Genomic DNA, 15,346 nt, shown 5'->3' with positions numbered 1-15,346 from the left:
ATGTAAGGGGAGAGTAAACAGAAGGGCTTGATTTGATTTAAAATGAGGAGGGAATTTGATAAAACAGAGACTCTGATGGAGAGGTCAAATCAGAGAAGAGGGGCTAACAGAGCAGAAGCAAATCAGCATAAAGAGACGGACATGAGCGGAGAGATGAGTGAAATAATCAGCCAGACACCAGCTATGTTAGAACTGGGCTCCTGCCTGGCTGGGCGTGGCTCAGCGGTTGAGCATCAACCTAGGATCCAGGCGATCGGGGTTCGATTCCCGGTCAGGGCACGTGCCCAGGTTGCGAGCTCGATCCCCCATCGGGGGCGTGCAGGAGGCAGCCGATCAATGACTCTCTCATCACTGATGTTTCTGTCTCTCTCTCCCTCTCCTTTCCTCTCTCTGAAATCAATAAAGATATATTAAAAAAAAAAAAAAAAAAAAGAACCGGGCTCCTGCTGTGCAGGAAGGGGCCTGCGCTCCGACCCTCAGGGGGACAGCGCAAGGCATGTTTCTTTTTACCAAGAATCTCATTTTCCTATTGGGCAGAAAAGTAAAACCACAAAAACATTAGATTTTAATACAAATACTAACAAGAATAGGCAGCAAAGCAGGAGTGTCACACACACTACGTGAAGAATTACAGAGAGAAACCACATGATTGTATCTGAAGACCTTCACTACCATCAAAGGTAAAAATCAGATAATTCGAATCCATTGCTGGCCAAATTTTTTATCTCATACAACTATTTGAATTCTGATAATGAGAATTGATTTAACGCAGTGTAAGAAAAATAATATAGGCATAGGAATGACTGTCTCAATACCTGTGATTTTTTTCCAAAATTTAGGCTTCAGTCTCTGATCTCAGGGATTTAAAAATATAACAGCTATATTTGATAGCACAGAAGAATAAGCCTTCTAAGCCCTTTACTTTCAAACATGTATTTGATTAAAACAAAGGAGAAAGCTGCTAAAATAGAAAAATAGTCCCTACACTTAAATGAATTTAGTTTGAATACCAGTATTTTAAAATTAACTTTGCATCCCAGGGAAAATCACTCATTAGATTTTTTTTTTTTTTTTTAAATCTTGTAGGTGGTCCTTAATTATGTACAATCATTTGTGACATTTAAAAATTTAAAGACTGTAATTCTCTTGATATAGGCTGAGGAAATTTTGTTTTCAAAGAAACAGTTCCTCAAAACCCGTATTTTAAGGGACCTCTAAAGTGTCTGCTCGATGAATAACGGTTGTTATTGTGGCTACTCACTATTACTCTCTATGTGAGTGCCCTCCAGTCGACTAATTTGCGGTCACAACTCAAGAGATAGGGACACTGAAGCTCAGAGGGGTAGAGAGGCTTGTCGTCCGGCTAGACACTGGCTGGGCGAAGTTCACCCCAAACCTGCCTGATGCCCACATCACCATTCTTTCCACCAGCGATGCCCCGCCCGCTCCAGAGAGTGGGTGAGGAAGCCGTCCCCTTACACATGTGTGCGCGTGCGTGAGCGTGCACACACGGGCTTCTGTGACATTTTTTATTTTTTGGTGTGTCTCTAACCGGCTTCAGGATCTGGCAAAAACTGAGATGCAAATTAGAAATGGAATATTTATTTTTCTTTCCCCATCTCAACCTGTAGCCTACTTCAGGAAGAAAGAAACAAACAGATGTGTTTGGTGGCATGCGATGTGTTGCCATCAACCCTCCGGTGTCTTTTTCGTTTTTGATTACTGATACTTTAGTCGCTACACAGGCTTTTAATAAATATCCTTGACAGACCGAATGCCATGAACCTGTGCTTATATCTGTTGGTTCGACACGTAACACGAGTTTACCCTCAGATCCCAGAAAGCCCCAATGTGCATTGAAACATTGTTTTCAGAAGCATTAATTAAAGTATTAGTACTTTAAAATACTCTGTTATGGGCAGTATTATAAAGCTGACTTATACTGAAGTTTTTAATACAGTGTTGAACATTTATGTAATGTAAGAGTTATTAGGGTCCTTGGAGATAATATGGTCCAACTCTTTCATCTTATCAAAGAATAAAATAAAATCTTTGAGAAGTTCAGGCATTCTTGTTTTAAAATTAAGGAATATTTTAAGTTTACCAAGAAATTCAGAGGATTTACCTTAACATTTCTTTCAATAACGAAGGCGTGCCTTTAGGTTGGCATCTGCTCCCTCCCTCCCTTTCTTTCCTGTGGCACGAGGCAGTGTCACATGTGGTAGAGTCGGAAAGCCCTGAACTTGGGACCCACGCCCAGCATGTTCCACATGTGGCTTGGAATATTTTCCACAGTTTTCTCTACCCAAGTTTCATTTTCTGTAAATTGGATATTATAACAACTATCTCAAGAAATTGCTTTAAAGATTAAATGAGATAGTACATGAAAAGAACTTTGAACGGAGTCCCGTCTGGAGTAGAAGTTCAGTGAGAATCAGTTTTCAGGGCTGTTCTGTCGCAGCCACTGCTCGTTAGTTCCTGAAGTTGGAAGATATATTTTAACTCCTCTAAAGCAGATTGATACTATTATGGGAATATCTCCTGCTCTTCCTACTGTCTCATGCGGTTTTTCTTCCACCCTTTCTTTTTTTCCTTCCCCTTCCCTTCCCGTTCCTCTGTTTCCCCCCTTTACCTCCATCCCTCCAGCTCACTTCTGATTTCAGCGCTGCTGCTGTGGACGGGTCTGTGTACTGGATACCTCTCCTGAAGGGCAAGGCCTAGTCCCCACTTTTCTGCCCCAAGGTTTTCCTGCCACTGGGAGCCATCCAGCCTGACCTCTAGTGCAACCTGGAAGTGGAAAGCGATGGCACTTGCTCTCAACCAGCGGGTGTGAGAGCTGGTAGGTAACGTGCGGACCCTGTCCCTCAGAGCGACGACTGAGACACACGCTATCTACGTGGTCCCCAAGGTCCCCAGGATTTTAATCCCAGTTGCCCACAGCAGTAACCAGCTTGATAACATTGCCTTTACTGATCTCTATCCTTTCCTGATTTTCTTTCTCCTATTTCTCACTCAATCTCTAGCTCACACATCAACTTATTAAAAATTTTATCTTAAATGCACCATCCCGTCCGTACCCAACCCTGTTTGTGGAGGAGTTCATCAAAGATAAGCCTCTTTATCAAGTAACCTTTCAATTGCAATTAACCAAAAATCAAGTCTAATTTTACTGAAACAATGAAGGGCTTTATTGATTCACACAAGTAAAACTTCCAGAGGAAAGATTAGTTTCATGTGAACCTTTATCCCTACAATTTCCCCTTATTCCAATGGTCTGATTTCTCGCCGTCATTCTGTTCAGCCTTCTAATGCATCAGCTCCATCCCGCTGCCGGTAACAAAAAACCGTCTCCTATTGACCTTATACTCTCATGTTGAAAACTAAAGGAGATGATACCTTTGAATGTCCTCTGAAGGGCTTTAAGGTACTATACAAATGTCAGTGATTATTATTAGCATCTGATTTTTTTTTGGCAGGAGCATCTTATGAGATTTTATCTTTAACCTGGAGCAAGGGCTTTATATGAAAAATAGTCCCAAGGCCTCTTCTGATGCCCCTGGGTGTCAGTGAGAGTTTTTTACATCTTTGTGAGCCATGATACCTGCCAGATGTGCATGGGTAGAGAAGCCAAGAGGCATGTATATATACACACACACACACACACACACACACACAATGGATGTGGTCCTTTGGGCAAGATGCAACGTTCACTGAAACAGCTGTTATCTCTCAACAGCTGCACATAGGTTACAGTGGACAGGATGTTGTTAGTATAGAATACAGCAGTTTTTATTTTAGCAATAGAACCATACCACACACGCGCCATTCTGCCATCTATGAGGCTGTTCCATTTTGCTCCTTACCACAGCAAGCAAAAACACCAATTCTACAGGAAATACCATGGTCTACCCTAAATACAACATGCATCCTGTTCTCAGCATCTTAAAACCCTAAAATAATTTGGGAAGGAACTTTGAATTTTCAGCCATCAACAGTGATTTGTTTGAGAATGCCATTTCAAAACCTGAGTTTCACACTAAATAAATTAATAAATAAAATAAGTTTTGTATTTCTTAAAATGTGTGATACTGCTTAGACCAGGGAGATCCCAACTGGAGTAGGAAATGTCTTGTGAAATAATATGATGGCCATTTCAGATATGAACAGTATTGGCCACAGCAGAGAGAGAAGTTTTGGAGCAAATGGCATTCATTGAACAAAAGGCAGTGAAGTTGGCCAAGATAGCCATATTTCTTTTTTCCTTACAAAAGAACATAGGGTTCACGTGCTACGACATTAATAGGAGGAAAAATGCACGAATCCAGGAAAAGGAAGTAGGTCAGCATTAATTTTAGCCTTGCTTTATAGCGATAAATGTGTTTTTTAAAGTGACTAATTGAATACATAAGGAGAAACGATATTCCTGGAAAATAGCTAGCAATTGAGAACATATCGCTACCTTGCAGAAATCCTGCTCCCAGTAACTCATACTGAAACACGGACACAAACAAAGTGAGGATTAGTAGACCACAGCAATAACGTATGGTTTTGTAGATGGCTGAGAACACAGTCTTGACTCTGCAAAGTTTGGGCACCACGCTGCTCATCTGGCCCTGCTCGCTCTGGCAGGAAATCCCAGGCGATGGCTCAGCAAGAAGTTGTGAACATCTCAGGTTATGGGGGTCGGTTAAGTTCACAAGGCAGGAACAGTGAAGAAGTGGGAAACAGCTTGAACTGGCTGCTGGCGATGTCTTTACTTGATGGCACAAATACGAAAATCCTCAAAGCACCACTGGGTTTCACAAACTGCACGTTAGCACCCAATCCCCCCAACATGACTTAGCAGCATGATCACCTCTGGGCCTACGGTGCTAGAGAAACCTTGCAGGGAGGGGTCCAAGTGCCACAGCACAGCAGGCGTGCAATGTGCAGGCTTGGGAGGAGCTACTGGTTTATTCCCTGCTGCTCCGGAGGGCACATCCAGAAACCCGGGGCAGGGACAAGGCCACTGACTTCAGCACGGTAGAGAGAAAAGCTTCCTTCCAGGGGGAGCAGCTAGGAGTGGAAGGTGTAATCAGGTCCTTGTCAAGGAATGTGGTCAGACGGAAGCCCCACTCCCCAAGACGACGTTATTAAGGATCAAGTTCAGAGTTGAACTAAATAACTAAGTAAGGTTTCAAAAGATCCGGGTGGTGGGAGGGATGGTAATTTTATTCCCCAGCTATTGTGAATACGTTTCATTTCTTTGCAACTTTGGAAGTAAGGAAGAATTTTCTAGAGCATCTGGGAAACATTTGATGTGGGAGACCTGAAAACAAGAGACATTTCACTGAGATTCTCAGAATTTCTGAACTGACAGAAGCATTGGCTTGGATTCATTTGAAAGTAGATTTGCTCTAACACGAGAAGTGTGTGTGTCCATTAGGAGTCAGACTGAGTGGGTGGCGGTGGGGAGCGGGGGAACAAAGGGTCTAACATGTCAAGAAGAGAAAGATAACCAAGTTTAGCTGACATTATCGAAATGTTGCAAGATTAAATGAGAGAGCACGTTGTACAGGTAAGGCATAAAAACACTGGTTCAGTCTTTTCATGAAAAAGTCAGCAGGCATTCTCATGGAGTAGGTGGTAGGAGAATACAGATTCTCAGGTCTCCTAACTTGATGGTAATAAGCTGGGGTACAGAAACCCATCCATCTCAAGGTGATGATTTCCTCCTGCTATTTGTTCATGGTCCCAGAGAGCCTCTGAGTACCTGGAGTGGGATCTCCCAGGTTGGTTCTGCCCTATCTTACTAACTGAATTGTGGCTGAGTTGAAAAAAGCTTTGGCATGTTCTGTCCAAAGTACAGAAGATGAACCAAGTTCTGCTTATGTCTCAGACATAGATATTAGCATGGTATCATCCCCAATAATAGTGAAGGCTCCCAGCCCCATGATCAAGTTCTCTGATAGTCATTCTTTTGTGTTGTGCTCACAGACTACCCACTAGGTAGGATCATTTCCTCATGTATTTGGTCATTTTTGATGTGAGATTATCCTTGGCAAGAATTATTTGCTCATAAGAGTTTTGGTCATGCTGGGTTATAGTGGTTTCTGTATAATTGGTGGAATCTGGAGTTCTGTTTTTGCCAGGAGCTTGAAAAGCTTAATAAGCCTGGACCTATTTCAACAACTTCCTCTCTCCCTTGTCCATTTGCTACCCCAGTCATTGTTGAAATGAGAAATGACCAATTTCAAACTTTTCTTATTTTCTGAAGGCCAAATAGGAAGTAAATTCACGATTATTTTTGAGGAGCAATAGAACTGAAAAGCAACTAGACTGACAAGTAAGTGCTCCAATGCCATTTTGATGGACAGTTTCACAGTCCTAGTTGTGTCATTCACTGGTATCTTCTAACACATAGTGCCTGGAGTAGAGTGAATGGCAATAAATAATAGTTGAATGACTGCATGAAAACTGTTAATCTGACCTAAACCAAGGACTGTCTGTAGTCTCTCCAATCAAAGGCTAAAATTCTACACATTGATTCCCAATCTGAGTCCTAGGCCCTGAGTTCACTTTCCTAGTGGAACCCTGGAGATTAACTGGAAGCCTTCTTTGAATGTGAGGCAGGTGCCAGGATAGGGATCCTCTGTTATTCCATGACTATTAAGAAACCTGCCCTAGCTCAAACTCTCTTTGCTGAGATTTATGATCTTCATAATGAAACAAGTGCCCTTTACATTAAAAATAATATACATCCCTTTGTTTAAGTGTTAAGGAGTTAGATTGTTGTTTTTACAAACCCATAAAGAGGAAAGGTGAGCTCACATTCAGAGGTTGGTTGATTTGCTAATTACAAAGAGCAAGACCTGAGCAGAAGAGAAGATAACCTGAACCATTAAGACCCACTGAAGACCACAAACATACCAGATGTCCCTGCCTTTAGAGATCTTGTGACTGGGATGGGAGCAGGCCATCTATGTGAGGAACGACCAGCCTTCTTTCTATGTTCTCTACATATTTGGCCATAAGGCCACATCTGGGCTTTGATTAATAAAAACTAAGAACCATCTCCCCAGTATGTAATCATTTTTCGGTTTTAAGCTGTTCAATGGAAAGTGAGGTGAGGCTAGACCAGAGAGAAAAGGAAAAACTACATTGGAATTTGTCTCATTTAATCAGTTCATGATGCAGAATCATCCCCTTCCCCTCAAGTAGGCCCCACGTTGAAGACTCTCTTCTCTACTGCCTTCTGGTTGGCATGATTAAAAGATTCTAGGGAGGCGGGGGTGTGGACAGGAAAAGGGGCACAGAGAGGCAGAACCCAAGGATTTCTGTGAACCCAGACCTGAGTCAGGCATGTCACTTCTCTGGCTTCCTTGTCTTTATGTACTAAAAAGGTGTTTTGATCTAGAATATCAATTCCAGTTTTAAAATTCTGTCTTCTCCTTAAATTCTGAGCCCCTCTCCACCCATGAGTCTGTCCACTCCTGGGCCATCAACATCACTGGACACAGAGAAATCCTATAATTGCAAGAATCCACTGGTCCTGAGGTTCAGAAGCATAAGCACAGATAGATGTGTTACAGCATCTGTGCATGGGTTCTAGTGCCACCGGGGTCCTGCGTGTCCACGCCCGTCATGGAAATGCAGGATTCTCAAGCACTGACTTGTGTTCAGAGCATGTCTGTGTAAGGTGATGGGGGACAGACTGATGGAGTGGCATATGGTAGGATGGAGAAACAAAAAGGTAGGATGCAGTTTTATTATCACTACGCTTTAATCTAGAGTTATTAAATGCTTCCAATACAACAGGCACTGTGCTATGAGCATCCACTTACAAATATAACCATTAGAATAAAACTTTGAGTTAGGCACTATTTTAGGTCCATTATACAGATGGAGAAGCGAGGCTAAGGAAGGGGAAATAACTTACCAGGTTACACAGATTTTAAGTGGTGCGAATAGTAAGCCCAGGCAGTCTGACTCCAGGGGCTCCTCTCATTATACTGACCTATAGAGAAAGAGCTTCTCACTTTTGCTAGTTAAGAAGAAATAAACAAACAACTCAGTGAGAGGAGAGGACCTGGCAAGTCCCCATAGTCTCCTGTGAGCAGCCAGACCTGCTCCAAGGAAGAACCATTGTCTTCCTGGCTCCCAAAGTGGAACCACCACCTGAGGACAGTCCTGGGTGTGAGAGAGCAGGGCCAGCTCTGAACTCTAGGCCAGAGAACTAAAACAGCATCTACAGTAAGAATGTAATTTCTTATATTCTGGTGAAAAAATATATGCAAATATAAATGAGCTAAAAATGAATTCTGCAGAAGCCTAATTTTAAAATATCAGTTTTTCAATGGTCACTTTAATGCATAAAATGGATCCTTTCTTCATGGTGTATAAGCATTTTAACATGCTTTCTTTATAATTTGATGTCTGTATTAAATTTAATTTCATTATACATTGATTTGTTATGTAATTGTTTATTCATTCATTTATTTAGCAAGCATTATTGAATGCTTTCTGTGTGCCAGGCAGGTTGGGTTAATGTGATCATATAGGCAAATATGCATGTAGCATTGTACCTGACATGATGAATATGTTTATTTAATGAAAACCATTATGTTGATTAGGTTTCCACCAGTTCTCCATTTACCAGTTAGGTTGGATCCAACCAAGGAGAATGGTTTCAGGAGATATGGGGGTAAAATTTGAATGGACTGTGTATGAAAGGCTTTTCTCACTGAGGGGGCCTGATGACACACTTACTAGGGCAGTAACCAGTGACAAGGATGTGTACAGGCTGGCCTGGGGCTGTTTCACCTCAATCCCTATATCCATTGTCACATGGCCTTCTTCCCTCTGTGTCTGTGCACCTCTGTGTTCTCAGATGGCCTCTTATAAGGACACCGGTTATTGGACTTAGGGTTCACTCTAATCCAGTACATCTTGTTAGCTAATGATAACTGCAAAGACTCTATTCGCAAATATAACCACCTTTACAGAAACTAGGGGTTAGGACTTCAACTTATCTTTTGGGGGAACATAATTTAACTGACAACATTACCATCCTATTTCCTTTATAGCCATGGTTCCCTTTGGGTCAGCTCTCTCTTGACAAAGTATTATATTTTGGGTAGATTGCAAAAGAGGCCAAAGGATATTAAATAAATTAGTGGGTAGGACAGTATCTTCCTTTGAGAAAATGTATGCTCTGTTCATAAAAAGGTGGACAACTGCACACCACTACTGGAGAAATAAAGGAAAATAAATAACATATAGGATTTTGAGAGGGTGAGGTAGGGTTCCCTAGTGCTGTGTATGGTGCTAATATTTAATAATTGTTAAATGAAGTTTACTGTCTTGTCTTTAGAAAGTCTCAGCATGATTTGAGAAACCCTGAGAATTATCATTCCATCTCACTATTTCATTCATACTTTTTCATTTATTAGTAATCTGCCTTGTTCCACCAGAGATTTAATATGATATAAAAATGCATGCAAGAAGCCATAATAAATGTAAACTAAGGAAGACAATGAGAGGATTTCAACAATTACATTTTGGGTACTGGCTCCTCAGAAACAAACATTGCTCTCTTCATTTAATCAATGTGGTATCTCATAAATTAGTTGAAACGTGTATTTTAAAAATAGAGTGGACCGATACAACTTGAAAATCATATAGCTGTCTGAATTCGGGTACAAGTAGAAGTGCTTTCAAGAGAAGTGATGCATTTTTAAAGGATTGGTGATTTATATTTGCCTAGAAGTTCTAGGCCCTCAATGATTGGCTGCCTGCAAAGGGGGCTGGTCCTCAAAAAGTGAAGGTTTATCTCTCCAGGGCAACCTGAGGTCACAGGATAGGCACCTCTCTGGTCTCTACAATGGTCACTCATCTGCTGAGTACTGCTCTTCCCCTCCTGATTGCTCAAGTCAAGATCTCAGCTTTTTTGTTGACCAAGAAGCAGAAAGGCCAATAGTCTTTTTCCGTCAGTGTCAACATTTGCCAAACCTGTTCTAGAAGGGTAAAATTATGTAGATTCTGGATCTTTCTCTTTATTCCTACTTGGTTTAGGAAAAATAGAAGAGAAAATTAAAGTGGTTTTTCCCCCTGTGATTTTTGAAAAGGCATTAATTGTTTGTCTTCTTTATTTAAGTCTACTTCAAAATGGTACCTGGATGGGCATCAGACTAGTCATTGCGCTGGGACCAGGATTGTCCCAGGCAAAACAGGGCAAATAGCCATACTATAGGTTAGAACAATCAATTTATGTTTATAGCATCACAACAAAGTATAATTGAGTAAAAGAAATTCTATGGTGAGCAGGTTGGGTCGACCTGAGAAGTTTGTTTCTCTGTTGGCCTGACTTAACTGATGGAAAGGTAGATTTAAAAAAATGGTGTCTAATCACTGGCAATATATCCCCCAGGCAGTCTTCCATCAATATGTTCTCTTTGTTGAGTTTTGATAGCTGAGCTTCTGGAAGTTTGAGATTATATTTCTTGAAAATGACTTGGATTGAGGCTATTATAGATTCACAGTTAAAAGCAGCATCTTACTTTTTAATAATCAAATATGATAAAGTATAAATTGACTTTTTAAAAAGAAATGTAATTATACTAATACATTGGTTTAGAAAGTTAAACTCCATATCCTCTGAGGTGACCCACATTTGCTTTTCCTTTGTAAGAAATTAAATATTTTAGCTTATTGGGAGCAAATTTGCTTATTTTGGGGGCGGTGCTAGATAGACTCTGCCAATAATGTATGGCATTCATGCTATAAGGCATTACATCATCTTGCTGTAATTGTCATTAAAATGTCCCTGGCTACTCAATGTTCAATGCTGACAGCACAACAGCCAGGATGGAGCAATTGTCCTTAGTTGTCATTGGCTCTCCTTGCAGTGATTCCCTACTATTGGTGACATCATCGAAGAATAAATTTCATTCATAATGTTAGCACCTTTTCTAATTTGAAATAATTTCAAAGTTCAGTGACTTCACACATTATTTTTTTGAGTTAGGAAATTAGAGGTTATTATATCAGCTCCTAGAAGCAAACCCTTTCTGGTGATTCCCCTAGTAAAGATTTAAAGCACATGATTCATGCACCCCTCTTGCTTAAATACCTTTTTATGAGTTAATTTATGTCATATAAAAAATTTCCTCCCCATGTTTCCCAAATGTACCAACTGATGACAAGTTCAGGTGAAGTTTACATTTGGGTATTTGAGAGGCTCACATAAATTGGACTCATTCACAAGGCTAGATTTTGCCTGAGATCCTATGGCATTCAAGGTTTGGAATGAGCCTGGCTGTGATCATTCAGATATGGAGCACCCCTGAGCTTTTTAAATCTGAGTATCCTCTAGAACAGAATCTGCAGACTGAAGCTCCACCAACAAATCTGGTCTGCTGCCTGCTTTAAATAAAGTTTTATCAGCCGCACTTGTTTGTTTGCATAGGCTGCTTTTACACTACGAAGGTAGAGTTGAGTAGCTCAGACAGAGAGTGTTGGGGTGCACAGCTTAAAATCCTTAATTTGAACCTTTACAGAAAAAGTTGGACAATTACTGCTCTAGGAACTATAAATATCACTTCTTATAATCAAGATTCTGTTGGTTAAATTTTTTTTTATGGTCTATGAGAAAAGCTCTAGGTAATTTTAGATTCACACTAAGGTTTGTAAGAGGACAGCTTATTCAGTGCCTTCCAGGGCAATCAATGATGTTTTTCTTGTATGGCTGCTGCTTCTATGTCCTTGAATATTCATTTTTCCTGAAAGCTGACAGGTAATTATAAATCGAAATGACATTTTCTATGTACACATGAATGCGTTTCTCCTTTTAAATATAAGAACCTGAAGATACAAATGTGTCTTTGATGTGTGAATTGACACTTGCAAGCCTTTAATAAATTATCTATGAGAAGAATGTGGAAGAAATCAACATCTGCTTTGAAATTACTCTTGAGTTTTTTGCCTACCCTTGTTCTTCGTGAATGTGCTGAGGCCGTAGATCTGCTAGATTTGCTTCCTAGGGGTATAGTCATAGAATTAGTTTTGGAGTAAATTGGCAAAGTCTTAGATTATTTTTTGAGAAACCTCTAAACAAATACAATAAAAATCCTGGCACCATTTATAAAGTTGACTTAATTCTGTTAGGTGCATTTCAACACTTGGCCTAATCATGTTCCAAACAAGTAATATCTGAAAATTGTTCTCTTAGTTCATTCCTTCTAATTTTCTCTAGGAACACTGATCAGTATTTTAATGACTTCTGTTTTACTGGATAGTAGTCATCATGTTATAAATTTCTGCAGAGATTACTTACTATCACTATGAAATAATCCTTCATCACACTATGACTACATAATATAATCCTGTGTTTAAAAATCCCTCTTCCCTTGACTGTAATTTCCACAAAATTAGGCACCAAGACTATACTCTTTATCATTGTAACTCCATGTTAATTACTTATTCAGCACGTATTAATGAGTAGCTGCTGCCCCGGCAGGGTGGCTCAGTTGGTTGGAGCATTGTTCTGTACACTGATAGGTTGCAAGTTCAATTCCCAGTGAGGGCACATTCCTAGGCTGCGGGTTTGATCCTGGTTGGGGTGTTTCTCTTTAACATCAATGTTTCTTTCTCTTCTCTCCCCATCCCCCCAACCTTTGCCACTTTCTATCTCTCTAAAATCAATAAAGCATATCTTCAGGGGAAGATTAAAACATTGTTTGATAATTTTTTTCTAAATGAGTGGCTGCTTATTACACACACCACACTAATCCTAGAAAAGTATGACATAGTCATGTCCCAATCTTCCCAGAAAATTTAGTTCCTGGAAAAGAACTGCCCATAGAAATTATTTAGAGATGCTCATCAAAAGAATGAACTAGGAAGAATTGTAGTTAATTTTCTTTTATTTCCCAGCTACAGGGCTTTATTCCCAAAAAGTAAGACTCGTGGTGATAAAGCAGACAATATGAGAAATGGTAAATGGTTTAACACCCACCCACTGTTGGAAAACAACACCTAATCGGTTAACTACAGTGAGTGCTGAAGAAAGGACGTGCCTCAGTTTAATCTGGGTTTTTTAAAGAGTGAAACATGTATTGAGTCTGAAGGCCAAGGTCCTTACAGTGACCTATAAGGGCCCACGCAGTCGGGACCCTCTGGAGATAAGACGGGTCCCGCTTCCCCCTTCCTCATTCAGTCTGCTCCATCCACGTTTTCCCCTTTGTTCTTTGGTCACATCAGTTTCCTTCAGCCTCTGGACTTTTATTTTTTTAAAAATGTATCTTTATTGATTTCAAGGAGAGGGGGAAAGAGAGATAGAAATATCAATGATGAGAGAGTCATTGATCGGCTGCCTCCTGCACACCCCCTACCAGGGATCGAGCCCACAACCCAGGCATGTGCGCTGACCGGGAATCGAACCCCTATCTCCTGGATCCTAGGCCCACACTCAACCGCTGAGCCTTGCCCGGCCGGGCGCTGGATTTTTTATTGTTTCCTCTGCCTGAAGCATTCTCCCTCAAGGAATCCAGATGGCTTACTTTATTCACGTGACATTTTCAGAGACACTTTCTCTGAACTCCCTATCAAATAATGAACACCCCCTCCCCAGGTATGTCCTATACCCTTTCTCTGCTTGCCGGCTTGACTAATTGATTTCTATCCATGCCTTCATTTATATACTCTGTTGCTTGCTTTATTTAACCAGTGATACTACAGATTTAATAGGAGACATTTTTATATATTATAAGAAGCAAAGTTACACTAACATGGGAGAGCCAATGGAGAATGTCTTGGCGAAATACAGATATAATGCTACTGACAGCTACAAGGATTGGTCATTACAGAATATTTCAGTAACATTAGATCTAGTCTCTCTTTCTTAGCAAAGAACAACTCAATAAAAATCAGTGGCTGCAAAAGCCCATGCAGCAATGCTTTGCAGATATTCTGTGATCAATCTCTGGGCAATATTTGAATAACGACTTGTGTGCTTTTTGGATTTCTCAGTGTCCTAAGGCGGGACCTTGTTACTTAACTCCAGGTGCTTATCAAAATCTGTGATGACTTCAATCAAGAGGCGAAAACATTCTCCTCCCATGTTATTATCATTTTTTCCATTGCTTTTCACAGAGAGTGGAAGAGAGAGAGAGAGAGAGAGAGGGGGAGGGAGAGAGGGAGAGAGAAAGAGAGAAACATTAGTGTGAGAGAGACACACCGATTGGCTGCCTTCAGCACGCGCCCCGACTGGGGCAGGGATCGAGCCTGCAGCCTAGGTACGTGCCCTTAGCCAAATCAAACCCAGGACCCTTCAGTCCGCAGGCTGACCCTCTAACCACTGAGCCAAACTGGCTAGGGCCACTTTGAATACAATTTTTAATAGGAAACCACGGTCCTGGGTTTAGACTTGAGAAAATACAGCCAAAAGATTGAAGCTAATACTTTATTACTGAATGATCTTTCTTGGTAAAGATATTCTCCAGTCTCATGATGTATGCAAAATATACTCCTTAGATCAATGTTAATTAGGCTCCTTGGGAGAACAAAGTTAGAACTACAGAACAAAAAAATCTCCCCCCAAAAATGATTGCTTATAAAAGGTAATATGTATGGTATTCTTCCACCTTCCTCCCAAGGTCAATGGTCACCATATTTAATCTCAATAGTAATCAGAAGTTCTTGAAATTTGTAAAAGACCGCAAAGTGGTGAACCAATGAGCATGTGTGATTAAGTTTTTACTGTAAAAAGCCAGATCAAGACAAGTAAGTAGATTTAAAGGAAATGAAAGCATTAAGAAATCAATATGTAGTCATAACAGCTCTTCTGTGAGTCTACCATCAAAAGAGTGAACCATTTTCTACAACCATTATATCAATATGTGGCAAACAGTATCTTGCGATATATTACAGGTTGTTCTCACTTGAAACTCTAGCCATTCTTTGAGATCATGCTTTAAAGAAATCATTTTCAGGGTAGTATTAACCATAATTTTTGTGTGTTTTTTCTTGTATATTTTTCAAACTGTTAAAAGTCATTGATAAATACATGGATAAAGGTAAAAAGAATTAATGATTATTAGCTGAGTGTAGAAGACATATATATATACTTTGGGTTTTAATTAACTTTATGTCTGTGATTTATAAATAGCTGTTCTGTGGAACACCAAGCCTGAGAAGCGGCTTAAAATAAAAATGAAATGTTCCATGAGCCATTAGAATATTAGAGAGATGTCGAATTGGGGACGGTAGAATTGGGTCTCTTTGGTTGAGAGATGTGTGAATGGGAAGCAAAGATATTTCAATTATTTCATATTGTTAAGAGGTTTTTTTTTCTTTTTTTATGAACCGG

Source organism: Miniopterus schreibersii (genome assembly GCF_964146895.1).
Source record: "Miniopterus schreibersii genome assembly, chromosome: 14".
Lineage (NCBI taxonomy): Eukaryota > Metazoa > Chordata > Mammalia > Chiroptera > Miniopteridae > Miniopterus > Miniopterus schreibersii.
The sequence above is the reverse complement of the archived record's forward strand: the minus strand, read 5'-3'. Positions refer to the sequence as shown.